General features: G+C 67.8%; 1 protein-coding gene across 3 annotated transcripts in view; it reads right to left on the reverse strand.

Annotated features, from left to right (window-relative positions):
- The window catches only part of lama3 (laminin, alpha 3), an 858151-nt gene that overhangs the window by 328599 nt on the left and 515752 nt on the right, over positions 1-13800 (reverse strand). The gene's annotated exons all lie outside the window — the stretch shown is intronic.

The following is a 13800-nucleotide window of genomic DNA, read 5'->3' on the forward strand; positions in this document are numbered from 1 at the left end:
AAGTCAAGAACCCGGCCCAACCTCGATGGGAAGTCCTTGTTATTTTGGTGGAGGCGAGTGGCCAATTAGAGGCTACAGGGGTGGAAATGGAGGCAGATTTCCTTCATGTGAACATAGAATTTAGGAGCATGAGTATTTGCTCCTTCGAGCCTGCTCTGCCATTTAATTTTACCATGGCTGCCCTGGTTATGGTCACAGTGCTTTTCTGGAAGCACTCCCCCCATAACCCTCAACTCCCTTGTCTTTCAAAAATCTACCTAACTTAGCGTTGACTATATTCAGTGTCCCAGCCTCCACTGCTCTCTGGGGGAGAGAATGCCACAGAATAATGACCCTCAGAGAGAAGGAAATGCCCCTCGCCTGTGCTTTTTAAAAGGTAGACTTCTGACTTTTAAACTGTGTCTCCTAGTTGTAGTCTTCCCACAAGAGGATCCGCTCTCCAGCGACCATCCCATCAAGTTCTCTCAAGGCCGTCTGCAGGATTCTCCGTCAGCGGGATCCTCCGCTTTGCCGGCAGCGCACACGCGCCCGCGGGTTTCCCGACGGCATTGGGTGGCTACATTGGGGAAACCCCATTGGCCGGCTGCGGGAACGGAGAATCCCGCTACCAACGAGGGCACGCCGTGTCGGAAAGCTAATTGACGGGAGGGAGAACCCCTCCCAATATGCGTTTGAATAAATCACCTCTCATTGTTTTGGGGCTGTTTAGCACACTGGGCTAAATCGCTGGCTTTAAAAGCAGGCCAAGGCAGGCCAGCAGCACGGTTCAATTCCCGTGCCAGCCTCCCCGAACAGGCGCCGGAATGTGGCGACTAGGGGCTTTTCACAGTAACTTCATTTGAAGCCTACTTGTGATAATAAGCGATTTTCATTTCATTTCATTGTTTTAAACGGGTATAGGCACAACCTGTTCAATCTGTCTTCACAGGAATGAGTCCAGTAAACCTTCTCTGAACTGCTTCGAAAGCAATTCTATCTTTTTGCAAATAAGGAGACCAAAACTATACTCAGTATTGCTGATGTGGCCTCACCAAGAACTCGCACAGCTCCAGTGAAACTTCCCTACTTTTATATTCCATTCCTCTTGTATTAAATGACAACATTCCATTTACCTTTCGAATCACTTGCTGTACCTGTATTCTAACTTTGTGAGTCAGAGACACCTAAATCCCTCCGTAACACTGGGCTTGGCAACTTTCTGTATTTAAATAGTTCACTGTTTTCCTAACCTTCCTGCCAAAGTTAAGAAGTTCACACTGGCCCACATTATCCGTCATCTGCCAAATGTTTGCCCACTCACTTAACCTGTCTATACCACTTTGCAGACTCTACCTCCTCTTGGCAATGTGAGGGTCCTTCCTGTTAATTACCTTATTTCCCCTTTCTTTATTTGCCGTTATTATTTTTGATTCATGGCTGATTAATTGAAATGTATCTTTGAGTCAAGCAGCAGAAGTTACAGAGAGAACACTCTGCTAGATTGAACAGGAGGAACTTCAGACTTGTCGGCATCAGAGAGAGAGAGATTGGGGTGGGACTTGGTCTGATTGATTGGCTGGTGGCCAATGAATTGGCCCAAATGGCCGTACTCTGTCCGGTAACAGGTGGTGGTTGGATCCTACCCCTGTGGAATGGTTTTCAGAGTCCCAAGGAATTTCAGTTTGTCTCCAGGCAGCACAAGGAGAAGGTTCCATCTCACTGATCCATGTTTTCTCCAGAAAGGCTGTATTCCTGGGGCTGCAGGAACCCCATTACAGGCTGCAAAACAAAGACAAGGACCTTCTCTCTCTCCAGAAAGGCTGTGTCTGCCGTATTTCTGAAACTACAGTGACCTGAATGAACCTACAATAAAACCACGAACTGAAAGCAAGGTTTGAAGAGGCGAACGGTGCTAAAAAACACCATCTGAATCAAAGACAATTTTTTTCTTTTACTTATGACTTTTTACAACTCTCTTCCCCTCAGTGTTTTTCTATCTTATGTATTTGTTTAGACGATGGCGATCAGGAGGGGGGTCAAGTTAAAGTAGGGAATTAGGAAACAGATATTAGTTAATCAGTGTATTTGCTGCATATTTCATTATAGTTCTTGTTATAAATAAACAATAATTGTGTTTACATTTACAACCTGAGTGACTGTAACTATTGGGTGGCCAAGGACAAAAGACTTTGGGTACTTTTCTAAGAATTTTTGGTTAAAATGTTTCCTGATCTCAGTCCTTAATGTCCTTCCCCATATTCTGAGACTGTTACCCATTGTTCTGGACGCCCCCCCCCCCCCCCCGCCCAGCCAGAGGGAGCATCATCCCTGAATCCAGCCTGTCCAGCCCTGTCAGAATGTCAGAAACTCCAGTGAATACGGGCCCAGTTGGCCTAATCTCTCCTCGTATGCCAATCCTGCCATCCCAGGAATCATCCTGCTGAACCCCCGCACTCCGCTCTGTGGCAGGTATATTGGGCGGGATTCTCTGCTCCGACGGCAGAGTATTGGGGCCGGTGTCAAAACGGGAATGATTCACTCTGCGGTCGGCGCCCGTTCCGGGACTCCATTCTGCACCGTACAAGGGGGCTAGCAGGGGCGCAGCGGGAGGCGCGGGGGCACGGCCTCAGAGCAGCTTAGGAGACGTGGTGCCACGCAATCGCGCAGCGCCGCGTCGTCGAGCGCACAGTCCGCCGATGGAGCAACATAGTGACGCTGAGCAGCGCCCCGGTTCACCGACCACGACCTGGAGACGCCCCTGGACGCCCTCGATAAGAGGAGGAGGCGGGTCGTCTGTACCCTGGACCCGGCCAGAGGGTCCCAGCCAACGTGACCCGGCGTTTGTGGAGGGAGGTGGGCACGGCCGTCAGTGTCATCGCGGTGACACCCAGGACTGGCGAGCAGTGTCGCAAAAAGCTCAACGACCTACTGAAAAGCCCTCTCCCCTCCGCCCTCTCCCCTCAGCCCTCCCCCTCCGCCCTCTCCCCTCAGCACTCCCCCTCCGCCCTCTCCCCTCAGCCCTCTCCCCTCAGCACTCCCCCTCCGCCCTCTCCCCTCAGCCCTCCCCCTCCGCCCTCTCCCCTCAGCACTCTCCCCTCAGCCCTCCCCCTCCGCCCTCTCCCCTCAGCCCTCTCCCCTCCGCCCTCTCCCCTCAGCCCTCCCCCTCCGCCCTCTCCCCTCAGCACTGCCCCTCCGCCCTCTCCCCTCAGCCATCCCCCTCCGCCCTCTCCCCTCAGCACTCTCCCCTCAGCCCTCTCCCCTCAGCCCTCTCCCCTCAGCCCTCTCCCCTCAGCCCTGTCCCCTCCGCCCTCTCCCCTCCGCCCTCTCCCCTCCGCCCTCTCCCCTCAGCACTCCCCCTCAGCCCTCTCCCCTCAGCATTCCCCCTCCGCCCTGTCCCCTCCGCCCTCTCCCCTCAGCCCTCTCCCCTCCGCCCTCTCCCCTCAGCATTCCCCCTCCGCCCTCTCCCCTCAGCCCTGTCCCCTCAGCCCTCTCCCCTCAGCCCTCTCCCCTCAGCCCTGTCCCCTCAGCACTCTCCCCTCAGCCCTCCCCCTCCGCCCTCTCCCCTCAGCCCTCCCCCTCCGCCCTCTCCCCTCAGCCCTCCCCCTCCGCCCTCTCCCCTCAGCCCTCCCCCTCCGCCCTCTCCCCTCAGCCCTCTCCCCCAGCACTCTCCCCTCAGCCCTCCCCCTCCGCCCTCTCCCCTCAGCCCTCCCCCTCCGCCCTCTCCCCTCAGCACTCTCCCCTCAGCCCTCCCCCTCCGCCCTCTCCCCTCAGCACTCTCCCCTCAGCCCTGTCCCCTCCGCCCTCTCCCCTCAGCACTCTCCCCTCAGCCCTGTCCCCTCCGCCCTCTCCCCTCAGCCCTGTCCCCTCCGCCCTCTCCCCTCTGCCCTCTCCCCTCAGCCCTGTCCCCTCCGCCCTCTCCCCTCTGCCCTCTCCCCTCAGCCCTGTCCCCTCCGCCCTCTCCCCTCCGCCCTCTCCCCCAGCACTCTCCCCTCAGCCCTCCCCCTCCGCCCTCTCCCCTCAGCCCTCCCCCTCCGCCCTCTCCCCTCAGCACTCTCCCCTCAGCCCTCTCCCCACAGCACTCTCCCCTCAGCCCTGTCCCCTCCGCCCTCTCCCCTCAGCACTCTCCCCTCAGCCCTGTCCCCTCCGCCCTCTCCCCTCAGCCCTGTCCCCTCCGCCCTCTCCCCTCTGCCCTCTCCCCTCAGCCCTGTCCCCTCCGCCCTCTCCCCTCCGCCCTCTCCCCTCTGCCCTCTCCCCTCAGCCCTGTCCCCTCCGCCCTCTCCCCTCTGCCCTCTCCCCTCAGCCCTGTCCCCTCCGCCCTCTCCCCTCTGCCCTCTCCCCTCAGCCCTCTCCCCTCAGCCCTCTCCCCTCAGCCCTGTCCCCTCCGCCCTCTCCCCTCTGCCCTCTCCCCCAGCACTCTCCCCTCAGCCCTTTCCCCTCAGCCCTCTCCCCTCCGCCCTCTCCCCTCAGCCCTCTCCCCCAGCACTCTCCCCTCCGCCCTCTCCCCTCAGCCCTCTCCCCTCAGCACTCTCCCCTCAGCCCTGTTCCCTCCGCCCTCTCCCCTCAGCCCTGTCCCCTCCGCCCTCTCCCCTCAGCCCTGTCCCCTCCGCCCTCTCCCCTCTGCCCTCTCCCCTCAGCCCTGTCCCCTCCGCCCTCTCCCCTCTGCCCTCTCCCCTCAGCCCTGTCCCCTCCGCCCTCTCCCCTCTGCCCTCTCGCCTCAGCATTCCCCCTCCGCCCTCTCCCCTCAGCCCTCCCCCTCCGCCCTCTCCCCTCAGCACTCTCCCCTCCGCCCTCTCCCCTCAGCCCTGTCCCCTCCGCCCTGTCCCCTCCGCCCTGTCCCCTCCGCCCTCTCCCCTCCGCCCTGTCCCCTCAGCACTCCCCCCTCCGCCCTGTCCCCTCCGCCCTCTCCCCTCCGCCCTCTCCCCTCCGCCCTCTCCCCTCCGCCCTCTCCCCTCCGCCCTGTCCCCTCAGCCCTCCCCCTCCGCCCTCTCCCCTCAGCCCTGTCCTCTCAGCCCTGTCCCCTCAGCCCTCTCCCCTCAGCACTCTCCCCTCAGCCCTCTCCCCCAGCACTCTCCCCTCCGCCCTCTCCCCTCAGCCCTCTCCCCTCAGCACTCTCCCCTCAGCCCTGTCCCCTCCGCCCTCTCCCCTCAGCCCTGTCCCCTCCGCCCGCTCCCCTCAGCCCTCCCCCTCCGCCCTCTCCCCTCAGCCCTCCCCCTCCGCCCTCTCCCCTCAGCCCTCCCCCTCCGCCCTCTCCCCTCAGCCCTCTCCCCCAGCACTCTCCCCTCAGCCCTCCCCCTCCGCCCTCTCCCCTCAGCCCTCCCCCTCCGCCCTCTCCCCTCAGCACTCTCCCCTCAGCCCTCCCCCTCCGCCCTCTCCCCTCAGCACTCTCCCCTCAGCCCTGTCCCCTCCGCCCTCTCCCCTCAGCACTCTCCCCTCAGCCCTGTCCCCTCCGCCCTCTCCCCTCAGCCCTGTCCCCTCCGCCCTCTCCCCTCTGCCCTCTCCCCTCAGCCCTGTCCCCTCCGCCCTCTCCCCTCTGCCCTCTCCCCTCAGCCCTGTCCCCTCCGCCCTCTCCCCTCCGCCCTCTCCCCCAGCACTCTCCCCTCAGCCCTCCCCCTCCGCCCTCTCCCCTCAGCCCTCCCCCTCCGCCCTCTCCCCTCAGCACTCTCCCCTCAGCCCTCTCCCCACAGCACTCTCCCCTCAGCCCTGTCCCCTCCGCCCTCTCCCCTCAGCACTCTCCCCTCAGCCCTGTCCCCTCCGCCCTCTCCCCTCAGCCCTGTCCCCTCCGCCCTCTCCCTCTGCCCTCTCCCCTCAGCCCTGTCCCCTCCGCCCTCTCCCCTCCGCCCTCTCCCCTCTGCCCTCTCCCCTCAGCCCTGTCCCCTCCGCCCTCTCCCCTCTGCCCTCTCCCCTCAGCCCTGTCCCCTCCGCCCTCTCCCCTCTGCCCTCTCCCCTCAGCCCTCTCCCCTCAGCCCTCTCCCCTCAGCCCTGTCCCCTCCGCCCTCTCCCCTCTGCCCTCTCCCCCAGCACTCTCCCCTCAGCCCTTTCCCCTCAGCCCTCTCCCCTCCGCCCTCTCCCCTCCGCCCTCTCCCCTCCGCCCTCTCCCCTCCGCCCTGTCCCCTCAGCCCTCCCCCTCCGCCCTCTCCCCTCAGCCCTGTCCTCTCAGCCCTGTCCCCTCAGCCCTCTCCCCTCAGCACTCTCCCCTCAGCCCTCTCCCCACAGCACTCTCCCCTCAGCCCTGTCCCCTCCGCCCTCTCCCCTCAGCACTCTCCCCTCAGCACTGTCCCCTCCGCCCTCTCCCCTCAGCCCTGTCCCCTCCGCCCTCTCCCCTCTGCCCTCTCCCCTCAGCCCTGTCCCCTCCGCCCTCTCCCCTCCGCCCTCTCCCCTCAGCCCTGTCCCCTCAGCCCTCTCCCCTCAGCCCTCTCCCCTCAGCCCTGTCCCCTCAGCACTCTCCCCTCAGCCCTCCCCCTCCGCCCTCTCCCCTCAGCCCTCCCCCTCCGCCCTCTCCCCTCAGCCCTCCCCCTCCGCCCTCTCCCCTCAGCCCTCCCCCTCCGCCCTCTCCCCTCAGCCCTCTCCCCCAGCACTCTCCCCTCAGCCCTCCCCCTCCGCCCTCTCCCCTCAGCCCTCCCCCTCCGCCCTCTCCCCTCAGCACTCTCCCCTCAGCCCTCCCCCTCCGCCCTCTCCCCTCAGCACTCTCCCCTCAGCCCTGTCCCCTCCGCCCTCTCCCCTCAGCACTCTCCCCTCAGCCCTGTCCCCTCCGCCCTCTCCCCTCAGCCCTGTCCCCTCCGCCCTCTCCCCTCTGCCCTCTCCCCTCAGCCCTGTCCCCTCCGCCCTCTCCCCTCTGCCCTCTCCCCTCAGCCCTGTCCCCTCCGCCCTCTCCCCTCCGCCCTCTCCCCCAGCACTCTCCCCTCAGCCCTCCCCCTCCGCCCTCTCCCCTCAGCCCTCCCCCTCCGCCCTCTCCCCTCAGCACTCTCCCCTCAGCCCTCTCCCCACAGCACTCTCCCCTCAGCCCTGTCCCCTCCGCCCTCTCCCCTCAGCACTCTCCCCTCAGCCCTGTCCCCTCCGCCCTCTCCCCTCAGCCCTGTCCCCTCCGCCCTCTCCCCTCTGCCCTCTCCCCTCAGCCCTGTCCCCTCCGCCCTCTCCCCTCCGCCCTCTCCCCTCTGCCCTCTCCCCTCAGCCCTGTCCCCTCCGCCCTCTCCCCTCTGCCCTCTCCCCTCAGCCCTGTCCCCTCCGCCCTCTCCCCTCTGCCCTCTCCCCCAGCACTCTCCCCTCAGCCCTTTCCCCTCAGCCCTCTCCCCTCCGCCCTCTCCCCTCAGCCCTCTCCCCCAGCACTCTCCCCTCCGCCCTCTCCCCTCAGCCCTCTCCCCTCAGCACTCTCCCCTCAGCCCTGTCCCCTCCGCCCTCTCCCCTCAGCCCTGTCCCCTCCGCCCTCTCCCCTCAGCCCTGTCCCCTCCGCCCTCTCCCCTCTGCCCTCTCCCCTCAGCCCTGTCCCCTCCGCCCTCTCCCCTCTGCCCTCTCCCCTCAGCCCTGTCCCCTCCGCCCTCTCCCCTCTGCCCTCTCCCCTCAGCATTCCCCCTCCGCCCTCTCCCCTCAGCCCTCCCCCTCCGCCCTCTCCCCTCAGCACTCTCCCCTCCGCCCTCTCCCCTCAGCCCTGTCCCCTCCGCCCTGTCCCCTCCGCCCTGTCCCCTCCGCCCTGTCCCCTCCGCCCTGTCCCCTCAGCACTCCCCCCTCCGCCCTCTCCCCTCCGCCCTCTCCCCTCCGCCCTCTCCCCTCCGCCCTCTCCCCTCCGCCCTGTCCCCTCAGCCCTCCCCCTCCGCCCTCTCCCCTCAGCCCTGTCCTCTCAGCCCTGTCCCCTCAGCCCTCTCCCCTCAGCACTCTCCCCTCAGCCCTCTCCCCACAGCACTCTCCCCTCAGCCCTGTCCCCTCCGCCCTCTCCCCTCAGCACTCTCCCCTCAGCCCTGTCCCCTCCGCCCTCTCCCCTCAGCCCTGTCCCCTCCGCCCTCTCCCCTCTGCCCTCTCCCCTCAGCCCTGTCCCCTCCGCCCTCTCCCCTCCGCCCTCTCCCCTCTGCCCTCTCCCCTCAGCCCTGTCCCCTCCGCCCTCTCCCCTCTGCCCTCTCCCCTCAGCCCTGTCCCCTCCGCCCTCTCCCCTCTGCCCTCTCCCCTCAGCCCTCTCCCCTCAGCCCTCTCCCCTCAGCCCTGTCCCCTCCGCCCTCTCCCCTCTGCCCTCTCCCCCAGCACTCTCCCCTCAGCCCTTTCCCCTCAGCCCTCTCCCCTCCGCCCTCTCCCCTCAGCCCTCTCCCCTCCGCCCTCTCCCCTCAGCCCTCTCCCCTCAGCACTCTCCCCTCAGCCCTGTCCCCTCCGCCCTCTCCCCTCAGCCCTGTCCCCTCCGCCCTCTCCCCTCAGCCCTGTCCCCTCCGCCCTCTCCCCTCTGCCCTCTCCCCTCAGCCCTGTCCCCTCCGCCCTCTCCCCTCTGCCCTCTCCCCTCAGCCCTGTCCCCTCCGCCCTCTCCCCTCTGCCCTCTCCCCTCAGCATTCCCCCTCCGCCCTCTCCCCTCAGCCCTCCCCCTCCGCCCTCTCCCCTCAGCACTCTCCCCTCCGCCCTCTCCCCTCAGCCCTGTCCCCTCCGCCCTGTCCCCTCCGCCCTGTCCCCTCCGCCCTGTCCCCTACGCCCTGTCCCCTCAGCACTCCCCCCTCCGCCCTGTCCCCTCCGCCCTGTCCCCTCCGCCCTCTCCCCTCCGCCCTCTCCCCTCCGCCCTCTCCCCTCCGCCCTCTCCCCTCCGCCCTGTCCCCTCAGCCCTCCCCCTCCGCCCTCTCCCCTCAGCCCTGTCCTCTCAGCCCTGTCCCCTCAGCCCTCTCCCCTCAGCACTCCCCCTCCGCCCTCTCCCCTCCGCCCTCTCCCCTCCGCCCTGTCCCCTCCGCCCTCTCCCCTCAGCCCTCCCCCTCAGCCCTGTCCCCTCAGCCCTCTCCCCTCCGCCCTGTCCCCTCCGCCCTCTCCCCTCCGCCCTCTCCCCTCAGCCCTGTCCCCTCAGCCCTCTCCCCTCCGCCCTGTCCCCTCCGCCCTGTCCCCTCCGCCCTGTCCCCTCCGCCCTCTCCCCTCCGCCCTCTCCCCTCTGCCCTCTCCCCTCAGCCCTGTCCCCTCAGCCCTCTCCCCTCAGCCCTCTCCCCTCAGCCCTGTCCCCTCCGCCCTCTCCCCTCTGCCCTCTCCCCCAGCACTCTCCCCTCAGCCCTCTCCCCTCAGCCCTCTCCCCTCAGCCCTGTCCCCTCCGCCCTCTCCCCTCCGCCCTCTCCCCCAGCACTCTCCACTCCGCCCTCTCCCCTCAGCCCTGTCCCCTCAGCCCTCTCCCCTCAGCCCTGTCCCCTCCGCCCTGTCCCCTCCGCCCTGTCCCCTCAGCCCTCTCCCCTCCGCCCTGTCCCCTCAGCCCTGTCCCCTCAGCCCTGTCCCCTCAGCCCTGTCCCCTCCGCCCTCTCCCCTCCGCCCTCTCCCCTCCGCCCTCTCCCCTCCGCCCTGTCCCCTCAGCCCTCCCCCTCCGCCCTCTCCCCTCAGCCCTCTCCCCTCAGCCCTCTCCCCTCAGCCCTCTCCCCTCAGCCCTGTCCCCTCTGCCCTCTCCCCTCAGCATTCCCCCTCCGCCCTCTCCCCTCAGCCCTCCCCCTCCGCCCTCTCCCCTCCGCCCTCTCCCCTCAGCCCTCTCCCCTCAGCCCTGTCCCCTCCGCCCTGTCCCCTCCGCCCTGTCCCCTCCGCCCTGTCCCCTCAGCCCTCTCCCCTCCGCCCTGTCCCCTCAGCACTCTCCCCTCCGCCCTGTCCCCTCAGCCCTGTCCCCTCCGCCCTCTCCCCTCCGCCCTCTCCCCTCAGCCCTGTCCTCTCAGCCCTGTCCCCTCAGCCCTCTCCCCTCAGCACTCCCCCTCCGCCCTCTCCCCTCCGCCCTGTCCCCTCCGCCCTCTCCCCTCAGCCCTCTCCCCTCAGCCCTCTCCCCTCCGCCCTCTCCCCTCAGCCCTCCCCCTCAGCCCTGTCCCCTCAGCCCTCTCCCCTCCGCCCTGTCCCCTCCGCCCTGTCCCCTCCGCCCTCTCCCCTCAGCCCTCCCCCTCAGCCCTGTCCCCTCAGCCCTCTCCCCTCCGCCCTGTCCCCTCCGCCCTGTCCCCTCCGCCCTCTCCCCTCCGCCCTCTCCCCTCTGCCCTCTCCCCTCAGCCCTGTCCCCTCAGCCCTCTCCCCTCAGCCCTCTCCCCTCAGCCCTGTCCCCTCCGCCCTCTCCCCTCTGCCCTCTCCCCCAGCACTCTCCCCTCAGCCCTCTCCCCTCAGCCCTCTCCCCTCAGCCCTGTCCCCTCCGCCCTCTCCCCTCTGCCCTCTCCCCCAGCACTCTCCACTCCGCCCTCTCCCCTCAGCCCTCTCCCCTCAGCACTCTCCCCTCAGCACTCTCCCCTCAGCCCTGTCCCCTCCGCCCTCTCCCCTCAGCCCTGTCCCCTCAGCCCTCTCCCCTCAGCCCTGTCCCCTCCGCCCTGTCCCCTCCGCCCTGTCCCCTCAGCCCTCTCCCCTCCGCCCTGTCCCCTCAGCACTCTCCCCTCCGCCCTGTCCCCTCAGCCCTGTCCCCTCCGCCCTCTCCCCTCCGCCCTCTCCCCTCCGCCCTCTCCCCTCCGCCCTGTCCCCTCAGCCCTCCCCCTCCGCCCTCTCCCCTCAGCCCTCTCCCCTCAGCCCTCTCCCCTCAGCCCTCTCCCCTCAGCCCTGTCCCCTCTGCCCTCTCCCCTCAGCCCTCTCCCCTCCGCCCTGTCCCCTCCGCCCTGTCCCCTCCGCCCTCTCCCCTCCGCCCTCTCCCCTCTGCCCTCTCCCCCAGCACTCTCCCCTCAGCCCTCTCCCCTCAGCCCTCTCCCCTCAGCCCTGTCCCCTCCGCCCTCTCCCCTCTGCCCTCTCCCCCAGCACTCTCCACTCCGCCCTCTCCCCTCAGCCCTCTCCCCTCAGCACTCTCCCCTCAGCCCTGTCCCCTCCGCCCTCTCCCCTCAGCCCTGTCCCCTCAGCCCTCTCCCCTCAGCCCTGTCCCCTCCGCCCTGTCCCCTCCGCCCTGTCCCCTCCGCCCTGTCCCCTCAGCCCTCTCCCCTCAGCCCTGTCCCCTCCGCCCTGTCCCCTCAGCCCTGTCCCCTCAGCCCTGTCCCCTCCGCCCTCTCCCCTCCGCCCTCTCCCCTCCGCCCTCTCCCCTCCGCCCACTCCCCTCCGCCCTCTCCCCTCAGCCCTCCCCCTCCGCCCTCTCCCCTCAGCCCTCTCCCCTCAGCCCTCTCCCCTCAGCCCTCTCCCCTCAGCCCTGTCCCCTCTGCCCTCTCCCCTCAGCCCTCTCCCCTCCGCCCTGTCCCCTCCGCCCTGTCCCCTCCGCCCTCTCCCCTCCGCCCTCTCCCCTCTGCCCTCTCCCCTCAGCCCTGTCCCCTCCGCCCTCTCCACTCTGCCCTCTCCCCCAGCACTCTCCCCTCAGCCCTCTCCCCTCAGCCCTCTCCCCTCAGCCCTGTCCCCTCCGCCCTCTCCCCTCTGCCCTCTCCCCCAGCACTCTCCACTCCGCCCTCTCCCCTCAGCCCTCTCCCCTCAGCACTCTCCCCTCAGCCCTGTCCCCTCCGCCCTCTCCCCTCAGCCCTGTCCCCTCAGCCCTCTCCCCTCAGCCCTGTCCCCTCCGCCCTGTCCCCTCCGCCCTGTCCCCTCCGCCCTGTCCCCTCAGCCCTCTCCCCTCAGCCCTGTCCCCTCCGCCCTGTCCCCTCAGCCCTGTCCCCTCAGCCCTGTCCCCTCCGCCCTCTCCCCTCCGCCCTCTCCCCTCCGCCCTCTCCCCTCCGCCCACTCCCCTCCGCCCTCTCCCCTCAGCCCTCCCCCTCCGCCCTCTCCCCTCAGCCCTCTCCCCTCAGCCCTCTCCCCTCAGCCCTCTCCCCTCAGCCCTGTCCCCTCTGCCCTCTCCCCTCAGCATTCCCCCTCCGCCCTCTCCCCTCAGCCCTCCCCCTCCGCCCTCTCCCCTCCGCCCTCTCCCCTCAGCCCTCTCCCCTCAGCCCTGTCCCCTCCGCCCTGTCCCCTCCGCCCTGTCCCCTCCGCCCTGTCCCCTCAGCCCTCTCCCCTCAGCCCTCTCCCCTCAGCCCTCTCCCCTCCGCCCTGTCCCCTCAGCACTCTCCCCTCCGCCCTGTCCCCTCAGCCCTCTCCCCTCCGCCCTCTCCCCTCCGCCCTCTCCCCTCCGCCCTCTCCCCTCCGCCCTGTCCCCTCAGCCCTCCCCCTCCGGCCTCTCCCCTCAGCCCTCTCCCCTCAGCCCTCTCCCCTCAGCCCTCTCCCCTCCGCCCTGTCCCCTCAGCCCTCTCCCCTCCGCCCTGTCCCCTCAGCACTCTCCCCTCCGCCCTGTCCCCTCAGCCCTGTCCCCTCCGCCCTCTCCCCTCCGCCCTCTCCCCTCCGCCCTCTCCCCTCCGCCCTCTCCCCTCCGCCCTGTCCCCTCAGCCCTCCCCCTCCGCCCTCTCCCCTCAGCCCTCTCCCCTCAGCCCTGTCCCCTCAGCCCTCTCCCCTCAGCCCTGTCCCCTCCGCCCTCTCCCCTCAGCACTCTCCCCTCAGCCCTGTCCCCTCCGCCCTCTCCCCTCAGCCCTCCCCCTCAGCCCTGTCCCCTCAGCCCTCTCCCCTCCGCCCTGTCCCCTCCGCCCTCTCCCCTCAGCCCTCCCCCTCAGCCCTGTCCCCTCAGCCCTCTCCCCTCCGCCCTGTCCCCTCCGCCCTCTCCCCTCCGCCCTCTCCCCTCCGCCCTCTCCCCTCCGCCCTCTCCCCTCCGCCCTCTCAGACACCCCCTCAATATTGTGTGTCGCAGGGCCACGCGGTGACTGTCCCGGAGCACCTGGCAGACGCCGTCCCCGGCCAGCGTCAGGACGGCCAGCCGGCGCAGATCAACCGGGCGAACCGGGCAGACACCGTCCGCGTCCACCGCCTGGACAGCCACCCGACGCAGATCAACCGGTCTGCCCCCGGCCAGTGCCCGGGCGGCCAGCCCACAGGGACTCTCGCAGCTCCAGTCCAGTAACGACACGACGACACAGGACACAAGCACACAGGGGACAGACAGGCACGACACCCTGTTGCCCAGCAACCGGCCCCTCAGCCGGAGGGAGGTTCCCTCGAACACGGCGGGGATGAATGATTGGGACAGTATAAAGGAGTCATGGACACTGCCAGGGTACCGGGCCCAGACGTGCAGGATCCTCATCCGGTTGTTACAGACCACCTGCACGTTCATTCAATATGTACCCTTCCTGTTCAGGCACATGGCCCTTTCCTCCGAGGTGGGCCGCATGGCGATGTGCACTCCATCGATTGCCCGCTGCACCACGGGGATCTGGGCAACAGCAGCGAAACCTGCTGCGCGGGCATCCTGGTGGGTGCGGTCCACAGGGCGCTGTATATATCGGACCGTGATGTCGCACAGGGCGTCGGTGACGGCCCGGATGCACCTGTGCACCGATGGTACCAGTCCCGTGCCAGCCTCCCCGAACAGGTGCCGGAATGTGGCGACTAGGGGCTTTTCACAGTAACTTCATTGGAGCCTACTCGTGACAATAAGTGATTTTCATTTTCATTATTCATGGCTGGGAACAACTCCGTCGCGAAGAAGTTGAGGGCAACCGTCACCTTGACGGCCACCGGGAGGGCATGTCCACCCCCGGTCCCACGTGGTGCCGGGTGTGCCATCAGAAAAATGAAAATCGCTTATCGTCACAAGTAGGCTTCAAACGAAGTTACTGTGAAAAGCCCCTAGTCGCCACATTCCGGCGCCTGTTCGGGGAGGCTGGTACGGGAATTGAACCGTGCTGCTGGCCTGCCTTGGGCTGCTTTGAAAGCCAGCGAATTAGC

This window comes from Scyliorhinus torazame, chromosome 11 (genome assembly GCF_047496885.1).
Source record: "Scyliorhinus torazame isolate Kashiwa2021f chromosome 11, sScyTor2.1, whole genome shotgun sequence".
NCBI classification, from domain to species: domain Eukaryota; kingdom Metazoa; phylum Chordata; class Chondrichthyes; order Carcharhiniformes; family Scyliorhinidae; genus Scyliorhinus; species Scyliorhinus torazame.